Source organism: Terrapene carolina, unplaced genomic scaffold (assembly GCF_002925995.2).
Source record: "Terrapene carolina triunguis isolate 2854851 unplaced genomic scaffold, T_m_triunguis-2.0 Scaffold69, whole genome shotgun sequence".
In the NCBI taxonomy this organism is placed as follows: domain Eukaryota; kingdom Metazoa; phylum Chordata; order Testudines; family Emydidae; genus Terrapene; species Terrapene triunguis.
This window is the reverse complement of record NW_020664420.1, coordinates 37,225,997-37,242,517: the sequence shown is the minus strand read 5'-3', so window position 1 is coordinate 37,242,517 and position 16,521 is coordinate 37,225,997. Positions and strand designations below refer to the sequence as shown.

At 43.2% G+C, this 16,521-nt stretch overlaps 1 protein-coding gene across 1 annotated transcript in view; it reads right to left on the bottom strand.

Annotated features, from left to right (window-relative positions):
* LHFPL2 (LHFPL tetraspan subfamily member 2) overlaps positions 1-16,181 on the bottom strand; it is a 116,423-nt gene extending 100,242 nt beyond the window's left edge. Inside the window, exon 1 of the mRNA XM_029910928.1 lies at positions 16,115-16,181. The gene's annotated coding sequence lies outside the window, so the exon portion shown is untranslated. The remainder of the gene's footprint in view (positions 1-16,114) is intronic.
* Between the last annotated feature and the right edge of the window lie 340 nt (positions 16,182-16,521).

Sequence of the window (16,521 nt, the reverse complement as noted above, 5' to 3'; positions counted from 1 at the left end):
GGATCAGAGATGCCAGGAAAGAGAGCGCTCTGGTGGCTCACTGAGGAATAGGGCTGAAGAAACTACGTAAGAATCCATATTTTTCTTTAGCTATTCAAACTGCACATTTGTATCTGAGGTATGGAGAGCCACTTTGAATGAGTATTATAATTAATATTTGGAGGTTCACACATCACTCTGAGTAATCCGTACCCCCACTCTGGGTAGGAGGCAGGAGTCTGTAGAAAATGAAACTGTTTTTATCTTAAATTATCTATAGAAACCTTAGTTTCCTGACCAAAGACAGCAATGCAAGAAGAGTGCTCTTCTAATTCTTCTAGTGTCTATCCACTATTGGGAGGCCTGTCTCTTCATCTTGGAGTTTGTTTTTGATAGCCATATTTCAAAACACATACCCGATGAGTATCTCAACACATTTGTCTGCTTCTGTACAGTTAAAATAGGTCAGCTCCTATATACTATCCTCTAGAAACCAATGTCGTCAAATACATAGCAACCATACTACAACGTTTGTTTCTTTATTCTTTGCTTAATTTTGTGCATCTGAAGATGGAATTGAGCTCTGTTGAGCTCCTGCAGCTGCCTAAAGTGGAAAGAATGAAGACAGGCTATTGCCAGAAAAGTGGGAAGTAAGAAATAACAGATGTGATGTTTCAACAATATCATTGGCTAGTCCAGCCCTACAGACAGCTTTAAAGTTTGAGTTCCATTAGTCTCCCTGAGACTATGAGGTCTACTTGCAGCCTAAGCAGCTTAGCATTTCTCTTGTTTAAATGGATTTATTCGGTGACCTCAAAGTGAATGTAATTGACAGGAAGTATTCATATCCTTACAAACATGTGTGGGCTGTGTGTACAGATCTTTGATTAAAGTTAGTCACCATATTTTCCGAGATCATTTTAGCTTTTCACTTCTCCCTTTATCATTCTTTTCCACACTTACTCCTTAGAGACTTGAGCTGAGTATGATGATCCCCTTGGCACAGGATGTCTTTACACAAAGAAAATAGGATCAAAGAAAACAATCAGGTGTGTGCATTTTTAAATGATGGGAAAGTAGGTGACAAATGCCCTTCAAAGAGTCAATTTAAATTACAGAAATCATTTTCACTGAAGAATATAATTCTTCCATGACAGAGTTTATTTAAGGTGGCAATTATGAATAAAAGCACTGCAGTGCATCTCACACCAAGGGCAGCCAGTTTCAGCTTAATTTGCAAGACTGAATGCACTCTTATTTAAATTAATATTGTAGAATAAGAAGCATACAATTAGAATAAAGATAGTTTATATTTAGTGATGAAAAATATGTCTAGAAAATGTAAGCTGATACATACAGTGATTACTTCTACATAAAAGCCAATTATATGGAAATACCAGAAAAAACACATCAATGCAAAGTCTTATAACAATGGCAACTAACATTGACAGAGTCGAAGTTGGGTTATCATGTTCGTTATAAACCCTTGTTTTTGGTAGGTTTGAAATCTAGATGTAAAAATGTAGGTCTTGACTGAGAAGTATTGCTAATGATCCTCAGTTAAACAAAATCCCATGTCACATTGTGATTAAGCTCCTAGACTGCAATCTCACAGCCTACAATGAATTCTGTAAGAGTGAAGACAGCTCTTTATTAGTAGTAGTATCTAGAGGTCTCAACGCTGTACAAAAATACAACCCAACTAGGCACTCTGAAAATATACCAGGTTCAAGAAAGAGCCACCTTACTCAATCATTGCACCAATTGTTTTAAAGGTAAATTACCAGTCCAATCAGGTTTATGACCCCGTGAGCTGCTGATCCTTTGTCCAAAATAAATAAATAAATAAATAAATAAATAAATAAATAAAAGACTCCAAACCCTAATGCCTTTTTCTTTGCTCACTGACTTATCCAACTTCTCCCTCCTAATCAGGCATAACAATGGCTGAAAAAAGTCACTAAGGAAGGATATACAGTAGTTTCTGTCTCCACTAGCTGGTAGTAGACCTACAGTTCTGTATTAATACACTAAACATTACAGACATTTCTTAAAAAAGAAACATATGGAAGTAGATCATATGAAACAGGCAAATTAAAAAAAATATTTTTCAGAGTAATATTCAGAATATTAATAGCCTTATATAATATATCCAATATAGAAAAAATAAGATACAAATTCACAACTTGCTGTTTTATTGTTGGGCATTAAGAAAAAATAAGTTGGTCCTGGCACCATTTACAATGTATATTGAAAAAAATCCATATCACTATTATTCCATACAAAAGAAGGAAAACATTCTATTCTTTTATTCTATATTTAAGTTTTATGCTAAGCAGAATTAAAGAAAATGAGCTTTTAAATAGATCAAAACTATTAGCAGCATCAAGCTTTTGAATCGTATTCGCAGAAGTCAGAAGTTTAGATTTAAAAACCCTCTGAGCTCCATCATAGTCCTGAGATGCATTTCTTAAGAGCTGTATGATCTAGCATCCATTGAAGTCAATAGAAAACTTCCCATTAACTTAAATGTAAATGGGACCAGGTTTTGAGTTACCATAAACTCAATAAAATTTTACCCAAAAGAATGTTCATAAAGGTATTTTGTGAATTTCCTATTTTTTCTTGAGAACTCGTGCTATTCATTAAAATGCATTCCCAGGAAAACATGCAGAGACTCAAATCAACCAGGCCGCAGCCTGTTATCTTAGGCCCTGATCCAGCAAACACGTGCATGTGCTTAACTGTACTGCAGTATCATGAGTGTGAAGTGACTCATGTATCAATGTAAAATGGCCTGTAAATTGAGAGGGTGGGAGCAGTGATGGATTAGAGAGGATGAGATTGCATATATACATGACACACATGTAAATACTATATAGAACAATCCATGTTTGCTTGCACTAAATCTATTTTATATAAAAAAACGTCTATTTCATTTCTATAATTTGAGGCTAGCGAATAGCGTAGCTGAATTCGACGTATCGCAGCCGACTTACCCCGCTGTAAGGACGGTGGCAAAATCGACCTCCGCGGCTTCCCGTTGACAGCGCTTACTCCCACCTCCGCTGGTGGAGTAAGAGCGTCGATTCGGGGATCGATTGTCGCGTCCCGACGAGACGCGATAATTCGATCCCCGAGAGGTCGATTTCTACCCGCCGATTCAGGCGGGTAGTGTAGACCTAGCCTGAGTGATGGGCATTCAGGAGTGTAATTATGGTTGAAATATTGATTAAATGTTTTAGGCTCTGCACTAGGGAAAAATGCTTAAATGCTTTGCTGAATCAAGGCCTTGTTCATCAAGTTCTTTTTTTCCCAAATCCTAACTGAAGAAAAAAAAATGGATCTCAATTTCATTGATTATCACAAGCTGACATCACAATTGCATGTTCTGACTACAAAGACAACCAATGGGGGGAAATCTCTATGGTACACATTGTGAAACTCAAAACACATTTTCATTCTGGTTTTATATACTCCTTAAAATGTCAGCTATTCAGCTCTTTTGACACCATATACTTGAATCACATATTGCAAACGTGTTAAATAGCCACCCTGCAGTCACTGTTGTAGTAATATATCATCACAAAAGCAATCTCCTTGTTTCTGCCACAACTGTACATAGATTTCCTATAAAACGGAACAGATTTATTTAATTGAACAGTCATTTTTTGGTGGATGCAAGCAGCTGATATGATCTCATCTGACACTGCCTGAAATACATTCTGAGGAGCAGGGTACTCCAAATGTCACAGTCAACAACAATTGGCCAGAAGGACTGGATTCCATCCAGAGCTGAGATCATCCATGTCCTGCACTGCTTAGGTCAACCTCTTTCAAAGATCAAAACATTTGATTGAATCTTGCTCATATTGCAGCAACAAGTACAACAAACAAAAACAAGGAGTAAGTAAATTCCTTCATTTCAATTACAATGAAAAGCAATATGAGAAAGGGAAAGGAAACAGGAAGGGATAACAAAGGTTTTATTATGTGTGTAGCACATAATAAAGTAACTTTATCCTTTAAATTCAGAATCTGTCTTAATGTTTTCATTTCTTCCCTCCAGTTGGAAGTTTATGAAAAATATTGCCACAGAACTGCTAATAAACTTTTATGTACAACTCAGAGTTTATCACGTTTCAAATCCCTCCTCGAGAGCCACTTATGACACAATGCCTATGAGGAAAATCAGCCAGTTGTTGATTGCTAGGTGAACAACAGTTGCAGACAACTGATGTTATTTGTATATTTATAAAAGAAAAATATTTTTAAAATCCTTTCAACCAATTTGAAGTAACCAAGGTGTGCACAAATAAATAACCTTATTTACCTTCTGATCTTATATCATCATTACTGTTATGCTCATCCCCCTCCCCCCAACACTTCCCTCCTACTGTTTATGACAGTCACTCTTGTCTTGTTTCAAATTAGATTGCAAGTTCTCTGTGGAAGGGACAAAGTATGCCTGTGTGTTTGTTTAGTGCTCAGCAAAATAAGGCCCCAATCTTGTCTGACCAAAGAGGCAGTACCACAATATAATTAATATTTATTTGTAACAACATCCACTAAGCAGCTCAGAATATCCATTTAAAACAATGAATATCCTATTTGAGTGAGTGCTGCATAAAGCATGTCTGTATTTATCTGTCAAAACCAGAGTCCTGCACATTGTAGGATTTACTTCTCATCCCAAGGCCAGAAGGGCTGTGGAGATGATGCATACTGTCTCTCAGTTTGCAATAACTTGACCAGGATTCCCATTCAACAAAGTACTTAACTCTGTGTTTAAGTTAATCTCTATAACAAAATACTTAAACACATGCTTAATTTTAAACATATTCTTAAATCCTATTGACTACAAACAATGGACTTAAAATCATAGACAAAGTTAAACATGTGCTGAAGTGTTTTTCTAAATCAATGCCCAACGTAGGAGCATTTCCAGATCATAGACAGGCCACAAGGATTAGCTCAAAATAACAAGGGTCAGAATTCTCAGTTGGAGGAAACGGAGGAGTTTGCAGTTATGCAATTAAATATCAATAGAAATTTTATACTGTGTTCATACGAAGCAGCTTTATATTTGTTTATATATTGCTTTTAAATTTTTCTTTCAGGGTTACCCATATTTATTCATCATCAAGAACTAGTCACGAGCAAAGCTTGAAGCGAGACGTTTTTGGTTTTGTTTTAATTCAGTGCACGTATTTTCTTCTCTACTCACCTAACTCAAAAATATGAGAACGGCCCTTTCAACTTCACAAATCAATTCACTGTTTGCTGAGGTAATCTACAGGCGAATTCTGATTGCCCAGAGAATGCTGGGCAGCAGACTGATCTGGTGACCATCTAACCAGTCCAGAACAGACTTCTTGTGGACTGTAACCCTCATGTACATACACTGTCTGCTGGGCAGATCCAGTCATTTCATCTACCTTCGCATGGAACGTAGGCAGTCTGACCAACTAAGTTGCGTTACATAAGTACACAAGGGCATGCGTCCCAGAAGTTTCAGGCAGGCTATTACCAAGGTCTTTGAGTGAACCTGAAGTTTGTGGATGAAGTTCACTATAGTTTGTAATCTTTCTCCGGAGGTAAGCTCTCGCTGCTCTGGAATCTAACACGGCTCCTATGAACTCTATGCTGTGAGTTGAAGTAAGCATAGAGTTTTCGCTGTTAACTTTCAAGCCAAGCACAGAAAGGAGCTTTAAGGTTACTTGAATCAAGTTAGTCACCTGCTGGGGTAATCTTTCCCAGCTAATTTTAGTCAGTGAGATTTGGGTAAACCCAGATTCCTTGGTTCCACGAGTGAGCTGCTACAATTGCCAAGCAGTTGGTGAACATCCTCAGTGCACTGGATACACCAACAGGCAGGACCCCGGTACTAGTAAAGAGATATTCCTATCAAGAATCTAAGTTATTTCTTGTGAGCCAGAAGTATGAATATAAACAGAGGCATCTTCCAGGTCGAGTCAAAAGATGCCTAGTCTTGAGGATCTAACAAGGGGATTACAGAGGCCAAAGTAATCATCCTGAATTTGAAACAGATCCACCTGTTGAGACATTGAAGGTCCTGAATGGAACATAAATCCACTTTCTTCTTTGGAATAATAAATAATGGGAATAAAACCCCCGTCCCTTAATTCTAAGGGCATCCCCTCTGCTGATCTGAGATGGAGGCTAACTCTTGGTTCAACAGTAGCTCATGAAACATATATCTGAAGAGGGACGGGGAAGGTGGGCTACGGGTAGGAAGGGACTCAAATTGTGTACTGTACAGTTGCCAACAACTTTTCAGACCCATTGTTCTGTGGTGATCCTAGACCAGGCTTCCCAAAAAAACTAAAGATGGTTGCTGTGACAGGGTGGAACTCACCACTCTGGGGCCTCCTGCTGGCTGTCCTGGGAATTAGCTCTGCTCATCAGGGCACCCTCCTCTGGTGGTGCCTTGCCGCTGTCATTTTTGTTCCAGAACCCGCACCACTCCCAGGACTGCAGTGTCCTCTTCAGTGACACTGCCCTCCAGATGTGCCACACTCTGCGTTCTCCTCTTCTGGGGGGGACCTGCAATCTCCGTCCAGCCACTACCTCAGTGGTAATTACAGTCCCTTGTCCAGGGGCCACTTCCCATGTGGCTCCGGCACCCTTTTTGACTCTTGTCTCAGGACCTCAGCCTGCAGGCCCTAGCATGCCGCCAGACGCTCTCTCTAGCTCCCCCAGTCCCTGCTTGCAGCACTGAATTGTCCCAGATGCTGGGGATCCTTCCTTCTGCTAGGAGCCTGGTCTTCTCCCCTAGAGCTCCAGTCAGCTACTGAACTCTTCTCTGCCCTGCAGCCCTTCTTATGAGAGCCTGCCAGACCATGGTGGCTACTCCTTTCAGCCCCTTTCTAATTGGCTGCCTCCAGCGCAGCCTCCATAGGGCTGCTTTTAAGCCCTTTTCTACCAGTGAGGGGCAGCCACCCTATAAGAGTTGCCAAGAAGTGGGGGAAAAGGTAGCTTCCCCCAAAGGTTCTGCCAGGCTCTCAACTGTGATATGAAACCCATGCCAAGAGGAGTATGTTAAATGCACTGTAGCTGAGGAGGGGAAGTGGATCATCTGAATTGGAGCCTCTGGTTCTCGCTTGGTGGCTCCAATGCAGCATGTAGCAGAGGGACGCTATTTATCTGAGAGGTCTGGGTTATGTTCTCCTTGGGACCAAAGCTTACAAGCCTAGAGAACGTAAAGTGGCTCTACAGTTCTTTATTGAGTGAAACGTCACATCAGCCTTTGAGTAAAAGAGGTCACAGCCCTGGAACAGAAGATCTTCCATCATTTTTGGACCCTCCCTGTGTATTCCTGATGATGGGAGCCAGAAGGATCTTCACATTGTCATCAATGTGGCCATGTTGCAGCTGTATCAGACACATTGAAAGCAGCCTGAAAGAATTTCTAGCCATCAACTGCCCTCTAGCATGATAGATTTTAATTTTTCCCTGTGCTCCTGCAGGAGTCTTTCCATAAACAGGCAATTTGTCCAGGGGTGTTCCGAGGGCGTTCACCCCTGCAAAAAATGTTATCAGATCAGATAGTTGTATTTTGCCAGAGATGCCTGGTAGTTGGCAAACATATCTGGAGATTGGGAGAGAAGACTTTTCTGAAAAAAAACATCCAGTCTCTTAATGTCCTTTTCCTTTGGCACTGTTGGGGGGGGGGGGGCTGCTGAACTTTCCTGAACAAGGGAGCCCAGTACCAGATGCAAATAAAAGCACTCAAAATCCTTGAGCGGAATTTGGTACCACCTATCTGTCCTCTTGGAAGTGGTAGGTATTGATGCTGGAGTCGGTCACAAGACCTTTTCAGGCTCTAACGCTCTCTAGTTAATAGGCAAGGAATGTCTACCAGGCATGGAATGGAACAGAACGCCTAGCAGCCTGTGCGACTTCTCTTGCACTACTTCCAGTGGGATGTCAAGGTTCCGGGGTTCAGCACGCTGCCTTGGCCTCCGCACCGCACTCTGATGGTGGTGCTGGTGATGCTGCGGTCGGCTTGTCCAATGCGGCTATGGAGGGTTGGGAATACTGAACCAGCACCACCGGCACCCCCCAGTACTGCCACTGGGGAGGCCACTGTCCTTGTTGCACCGGCACCAACACTGGTGCCACTCCGGACTCCCGTGTCAGTGGTGAGTCGACCCTTGTGGGTGACTGGCTGAAGTCCTGGTCCGATCTGGACTACTGCCCCTCCAGTGACCAGGGCGGGGCCATTGAGGCTGACCCTGGTGGGCAAACACTGAGGCAACGGGGAGTAACACCGCCTGTCTGAGGACTGGTACTGGGGCGAGCGAGACCGACGCAGAGATCCCAAACAGTCCCTCCAAGATGGTGACCGACGTCGAGGGGACCGCTTGGACAAGGGTGACTGATGCCTGGTCGACCTGCGGTTGGGCGTTCGCTGGTACTGGCAGTAAAGGGAATGGTGCCTCGAATCAGGCATCCCCATCTCATTGGGGACCTACGCCTTCTGGCTGGTGAGCTGAGGCATGGTGACCGGCGACCGAGGTCGCGGCGAAGGAGACCTGAGTCTGCAGTCCGGTGACTAAGGGTTTTCCACCAGTCTATGCTGCTGCACCTCGATGGACTTGGATGATTTTGTTGATTTAGTTGGGAACTGGTCCTGCTTTGAGCAGGGGGTTGGACTAGATGACCTCCTGAGGTCCCTTCCAACCCTGATATTCTACAATTCTATGACTTGCTCTTCAGTGCCAAGGGCAGGGCTGCGTCACTCCCCTGGCATGGCACCTGTGGAGCCGGCCGGCTTTGTTCTTTAGCCACTGGAACCACTTCGGGCCCTGAAGGCCCTACTGTAGGCAAGGATCTCCTGCCACTGTCCAGGGTGGGGGGCAAGTCCCTGGCCGGGATTGGGGATCCGACTGCCGCGGTACCCCCTTGGAGACCCGAAGCACGCACATGGCCTGACGTTGATCCTCTGCCCGTAGGCCCTCGGTCCTTCAGCACCGAAGGGCTCCGCTTCTTCTGCCGCTTCCTGGGCACCAGCGAAGGGGAGCGGTGCCGGCCGAGTCCGGTGCGGGTGGCGCGCTCCGCACTGAAACCGATCCACTCAGCATGGGGTTGGCCGTGGAGGACTCCAGTGTGGGACAAAGAGACGATTCCATTAGGAGAGCCCTCAAGTGGATATCCTGCTCCTTCTGTGAGGGCGAAAGTTTTTACAAATACGACACTGGGCAATGTGCATAACATTGTGGATGGCTTTGCACAAATGGGCCTGCCTAACTGCGGAGGGGCAATAGACGGCATGCACATTCCAATTCTGGCAGCAGACCACTTAGCCACTGAATACATTAATCACAAGGGGTATTTCTCAGCGGTTCTCCAGGCGCTTGTGGATCACCATGGGCATTTCACAGACATTAACGCAGGCTGGTCCGGAAAGGTGCATGACGCACGTATCTTTCAGAACACTGGCCTGTTCAAGAAGCTGTAAGCAGGGACTTTCTTCCCGGACCAGAAGATCACCGTAGGGGAAGTCAAAACGCCCACTGTGATCCTGGGAGACCCCACCTACCCCTTAATGCTGTGGCTTATGAAGCCATACACGGAGCAACTTGACAGCAGCAAGGAGCGGATCAACAACAGGCTGAGCAAGTGCAGAATGACTGTTGAGTGTGCATTTGGCTGTTTAAAAGACTGCTGGTGATGCCTGTATGGAAAGCTAGACATGGCTGATGACAATATTCCCATGCTGATAGCCGCGTGCTGTACGCTCCATAATATTTGTGAAGGGAAGGGTGAAAGCTTCACTCAGGGATGGACCGCAGAGGCTCAGCACCTGGAGGCTGAGTTTGAACAGTCAGAGACCAGGGCTATTAGAGGGGCACAGCGCAGGGCCATAAGGGCCATAAGGATCAGGGATGCCTTGAGGCAGCAATTTGAAGCTGAAAGCCAGTAATATTTGTTCCTATGCTCGGGATTGCAGTGCTTGTAATGCTAGTAGGTGATTGGTGCACATGATGCAAGGGGGCTTAACATCATTGTATGTTGCTTTGCAGTGCTCTTCTTGCTTTCACTTAATAGAATAAAGATTGCTTTCAAACCAACACAATTATTTTATTAAAAGACAACAACCAGAGGAGAGAATCAAATGAAAAAATTCATCATCAGGGAGGGGGATGGGGGAAGGGAAGGTCTCAAGAGAAGAAGGGGTCCCGGGATAGCTACAGATTTGTGTATGTCCAGGGATCATACCCAACCTTCTCCTTTGGAGTACGATGCTTCAGCAGGATCCTGTACTTCAGCAGGGCCAAACTGCAGAGGGATGGGTGTTGAGTGCAGTGGGTAGTGGGAGTCCACAATGCTCGACTGTGACGGGGCAGGAGTGGAATGCTGTGGGTAGAGTGGAGCCTGAAGGTTGATAACAGTATGTTGGCAGTGTATGTGGGGTGCATGGGAAAGAGTTTTGCAACAGCAGCTGCAGGGGAGAGTGGGCACGGAGCTGCTCGTTTTGAAGAGCTAGTATCACCTGGAGCTCCATAACGTTTAAGAGCTGCTCCGTTGCTTCTTTCTAGTGTGCCGCGTTCTCCTTTCAGTCCCTCTTCTCGCTGTCCCACCACTCCTTCAATTCCTGTTTCTTGGCGGTAGAGTGCATCATAACCTCATGGAGAAAATCCTCTTTAGTTCTTCTTGGCCACTTTCTAATTCTGCACAGCTGTCCTGCCACCGATAACAAAGAGGGAGGCTCGGCTCCCAAGGTCATCAAGCAATGTGAAGTTGAAATGCAACATTTTACAGAAGCAGTATTGTTTGCAACACAGACAACACTGATTCAGTGCTTTAAAATGCAGCCAGTACTCTCACATCTGTCATTAACTGGCTGACCCCAGGCAAACACACATGAGCCACAAGACCCCCAAAATGGTGAGTAGCCGCAGGGGCAGGGTAAATCATTCTTCTCGCACTGGGCATGTGGCTCGTGGGGAGACTTTAGGGGGGGCCTGATATTCATTCCTGTCCCCACACTTTCCACAGGATGTGATCACTATGGAAGATATCTCGCTACTGAGGGTGAGCAGGGAATCAAGGGAGGGTCTTCTCCAAGTCTACGACTTCCGCCCTGGCCCCTATGCAGCTCGCCTGTGTGCAGCAATGGTCCCCCACCCCGTGTTGGCACAGTGGCGCGGGAAAGTTACCGTTAACGGGGCAAGAAACAAAGCAGCTCTGCAGAGGAGATTCCCATGAAGTGAGGGAGTCAATCAACACCCTGTTCCACTGCTCAGAGTAGGCATGCGGTGGGAGACAAGCCTGCTTTCTGCAACCCTCCTGCCCCCAACAACTTGCTTCAGCAATTCCCAAAATCAGATCCTCTTACAAGGGCCTCCTCTCCTGTTTGCACTTTGCCAAGATCCAACTGCTGTGACTGTCTAGGCTCCTCCAGGGTAGAAAAGAGCTCCTGGCTGCATGCATCTCTGACCTCCGAGTCTTCCTTTGCCTCTGGGTCCTCCTCCCACTCTTCATCCAAGATTTCCTCCTCCTGGCTCAGTCCACTCTTGACTGGCACGCAAGCCAACGAAGTATCCAGAGGGGCCTTAGCAGTGGAGGTGGGGTCGCCACCAAGTATCGTGTCCAGCTCTTTGTAGAACCAGCAGCTAGTGGGCGCAGCACCGGAGCAGCAGTTTGCCTCCCGCGCCTTCTGGTAGGTGTTCCACAGCAACTTCACTTTTATCCTGCACTGCAGTGTGTCCCGGTCATGGCCCCTTTCTATCATCCATCGTGAAATCTGTCCATAGGTATCAAAATTCCTACGGCTGGAGTGCAACTAGGACTGGTGTGACATTATTGATATAATCTGGGACCATATAGAACATGGTTGAAACCAAAGTCCTGTAGTGGCACCAAATCTTGTATAAAGGGGGTCAAATGAGGTGTCTAAGACAAGGTTATGGTTTACTGGTTATAATTATGCTGTCTATATGCGTGTATCAATTTTGTAGTTGAAGTTATAAATATTGGCTCTAAACTGTCTGTATTTCAAACTTATGCTATGCTTCTGGGAGACATCCCAGACAAGTTGGTGTTAGCTCTGCCTAGCCTGCTTGATGGCCCATTAAGGACCATCAGCTATACAATTGACCCATGGAGAGAAGGCAAATACGCCTTGTAACTCAGCAAAGTATGCAGGAACTTGCCCATGTGACTCCAGACTCCATTTTGCTGTAATTTTCCACAGTAAGAACAAAGAGGTGTTCTTACACCTGGAAAAGACTATAAAAGGCTGATGCCTCGTCTCCATTTTGTCTTCAATCCTGCTTCTTACCTCTGGAGGGACTTTGCTACAAACTGAAGCTCTACACAAAGGACTGAATGACCCATCCCAGCTGTGGATGTACTCCAGAGACTTGATTTTAAACCTGCAGTTTATTCTATCACTGCTACAAGCCTGAACCAAGAACTTTGCCATTACTGTATGTAATTGATTCCATTTAACCAATTCTAGCTCTCATCTATATCTTTTTCCTTTTATGAATAAACCTTTAGATTTTAGATTCTAAAGGACTGGCAGATCTAATCTGTATATTGACCTGGGTCTGGGGCTTGATCCTTTGGGATCAGGAGAACCATTTTTCTTTTACTGGGGTATTGGTTTTCATAACCATTTGTCCCCATAACGAGTGGTACTGGTGGTGATACTGGGAAACTGGAGTGTCTAAGGGAATTGCTTGTGTGACTTGTGGTTAGCCAGTGGGGTGAGACCAAAGTCCTCTTTGTCTGGCTGGTTTGGTTTGCCTTAGAGGTGGAAAAACCCCAGCCTTGGGCTGTAACTGCCCTGTTTTAAGCAATTGGTCCTGAATTGGCACTCTCAGTTCGGTCCTGCCAGAACCGCATTGTTACAACTGGACAGTCTCCTCTCCCCAAATGCTGATGAGGTCCAGCAGCTCGGCTGATGAGGTCCAGCATGCTCAAAGCGAGGGATCACCTGGTGCATGGAGCAGGCATGGCCACCTGGAAAGATGTGCTGAGACCACTGCACGCATCACTGAGCAAACAGGAAGGGGACTTTCAAATTTGCAAAGGAATGTACGGGGTGGGGGTGACGGTTGGTCACCTGAGGTCAGGACAGTAGAGTTCAAACCGATGACCAGAGAGGTGAGAACAGGCATTGTGGGACACCTCCCAGAGGCCAATCGCAGCACTGTAATCGTCATTGTGTCTACACTGGCACCACTGCGCTGTAGCCCTGTCACGGAATGCTGTACGCCTCTCGTTGGAGTGGATTTTTTCGAGCGCTACAACTGCGCAGCTTCTGTACACTAAGTGGCTTGGCAGTGTGTACACCTCGGGAGTTACAGTGCAGAAAGCTGCTTTACTGTGCAGAAACTTGCCAGTGTAGACAAGGTCTGTGTAACTGTCTGGACTTTTAGAGCACTTAGAAGAGTCAAGTTTAAAGCAAATAAAATAGCTAAAGGGTTTCCGTTCCTCCAGTTTTTTTGTATTGGCTCATGCATAGTGTAAAAAATGTACATTTTCTTAAATACTGTTTTCAGTTGGGTCCCCCAAAGATTTAGTGGGTGCCATTTACTACCTTGGGTAAAACTCAACAGATTGAGACCATTTTGACCCACATCACATAAATAGTTTGATCTTTAGCTCTGGGGTGAAAATCCCACCTAGAATTTTTTTTAAATGGTTATTTTGGGGGGGTTACATCTCCAGAACTGCTGGCTCAAATGACTCCAAATTTGGGTCACTAACCTTACCTTGCACCCTTCCGAGACACAACAAAGAAAGCTGACTAAGCATGTCGATTTTAGAAGACAATGTCTTAAAACAGATGTCACGACGCAACCTTAACTATAGTGACACTTCCACATCACTATAAATTTACTTTAGGAAATAATTGTATACAGTTCTAGATGACATTCCTGTTGGTAAACGACTTATACTCCTCCCCACTAAAAAGTTTGGGATTAATCCTGTTTTTAGAATTTAAACAAACAAACAACAAAAATCCCAAGCATATAGCTATTAAGAGGACATAATAGAAAGAGGGAATATGAAAAAAAATAGGCAAGGGATGCTCATTATCTTTCATTTGTGTTGCCCTTGGAACTCTAGCAATAGCAATAAGGAGTGGAAAGCTAAACTAACAAAATATGATCTGTAGGATATACATGCAATAGCCTAAAACATCAGAATACAGAGGGTAATTAAAGATGCACCTTGATGACACAGATGGGTACCTTTTGAACCAAACACCATTATCTATTCTATTTATCCTCAGTCATTAGAGTGGTACATGCAATAATATCTGTAAATGCTAAAAGATGGGAGGGATTGCAAACACTGTGAAAGTCAAGATTGATCATAGAAACGTAGGACTGGAAGGGACCTCGAAAGGTCATCTAGTCCAGTCCCGTGCACTGCGGCAGGAATAAGTATTATCTAGACCATCTCAACAGGTGTTTGTCCAATCTGCTCTTAAAAACCTCCAGTGACAGAGATTCCACAATCTCCCAAAGTAATCTGTTCCAGTGCTTAAACTATGCTTACAGTTAAAAAGTTTTTCCTAATGTCTAACCTAAATCTTCCCTGCTGCAATTTAAGCCCATTACTACGTGTCCTGTCCTCAGCAGTTAAGGAGAACAATTTACCACGCTCCTCTTTATAACAATCTTTTATGTATTTGAAGACTGTTATGTCCCCCTCCTCCATCGTCTTCTCTTCTCTAGAAGAAACAAACCCAATTTTTGCAATATCCTTGTAGGTCATGTTTTCTAGACCTTTAATCATTTTTGTTGCTCTCCTCCGGAAATTCTCCAATTTGTCCATCTTTCCCAAAGTGTAGTGCCCAGAACTGGACACAGTTCTCCACTTGAAGCCTTATGAGCGCTGAGTAGAATGGAAGAATTACTCCTCATGTCTTCCTTACAACACTTCTGCTAATACATCCCAGAATGTTGTGGGTTTGTTTGTTTTTTATTTGCAACTGTATTACATTATTGATTCTCATTTAGTTTGTGATCCACTATAACCTCCAGATCCTTTTCTATAGTACTCCTAGGCAGTCATTTCCTGTTTTATATTGTGCAATTCCTTCCTAAGTGTAGTACTTTGCATTTCTCCTTATTGAATTTCATCCTATTTATTTTAGACCATTTCTCCAGTTTGTCAAGATCATCAATCCTAACCATCATCTTGATAAATTAGGGCAGTGAGCTGAAGTCAAATACGATTCAGTAAGGATAAATGTAAAGTTGGTTCACATACTTTAATATGATACTCAAGTATATGACACTACCAAAAAGGCAAAAGTATAAGATGTATAGTGTGCATGGAAATTCTCCTCTACTCACCACCAGTTAATTCTCAATTGGAGCAAAACATTTCTTTTGCATCATTTTTTTTAAAGTACCATATTGGAGAGAGTTAAGATTTTGTAAGATGCTTACAAAAATTTCTTCAATAAATTTCAATTAATAATGAATTTTTAAAAGCTTATTCCTCCTGTGTTGCCACACGAGACATGAGGGATTTGCAATAGAGAGGAGAGGATACATGAGATGATAAATCTTTAAAAAGAGACAAAATAAAAGCTTAAGAACCCTGAAATAAATATAAAGTTTCTATTACAAGGAAACTCAGTTTGCTATAATTCCTTAACTCACTCTGTATTTATAGGTATGCTCCATCAGAACTATTTTCACAAATGTTAAACAAAAATTATTTATCCTATATACTTTCATGACTCTTGTAATTTCATATTCAGGCACCAGTTATACTAAATACAACACATCTCAACATATAGTAGTGTTGCACCAGGTGCTGCTGTAATTCACCTATTTGAAATATTTAGGTTCAATCATTCAAATATGAGATTTTCTAATGCATTGAAAACCAAGGCTTTTTATTCCTTTATTTATTTTGTTAAGTAGTCACCAAGTTCTTGTCTTCTGTAACTTCCTTAAAGCTCTGGTGTACTCTATCAGTGCTTATAATCAGATGAATGATATTTAATGCTAAAAAGGGATCTTTAAAATGAGAAGAATCTAGACATCTTCCATCTATTAAGATGTTATCCAACTTCAAGGTCTCACAAAACATGGAAACAATAGCTAATGCAATCTGAATTTCTTTTACTCACCTGTGTTATAACTCAGAGGACCACTTTAAGGGAATCTGGTTGACCACTTCAGAAGACCAGCAACACCTGGAGAAAAATTTGAAATGTAAGAAAGTTATTATAGAGCCAAAAATACTAACCACACAATTTATGATTCCTAATAGTCCCTGGAATTTTAAAACTTTTCTTATAAAAGGCTGCACATGGTTAATGTTTCACTAGTATAACATTTCTACTTCACAAAAAAATGCAACATTCTGGACACCGCTCCAAACCACTGACGAACCAAGAAAAATAAGCATGTTTGAAAGAGTAATGTATAAACCATTAAGTATGCTCAAGAACATACCTTTGCCGTTCCCTTCTTCCCTTCTGAATTTATGCAGAGGTTTTCAAATATGGCTAAGGGATTTGCATGCCCAATACCC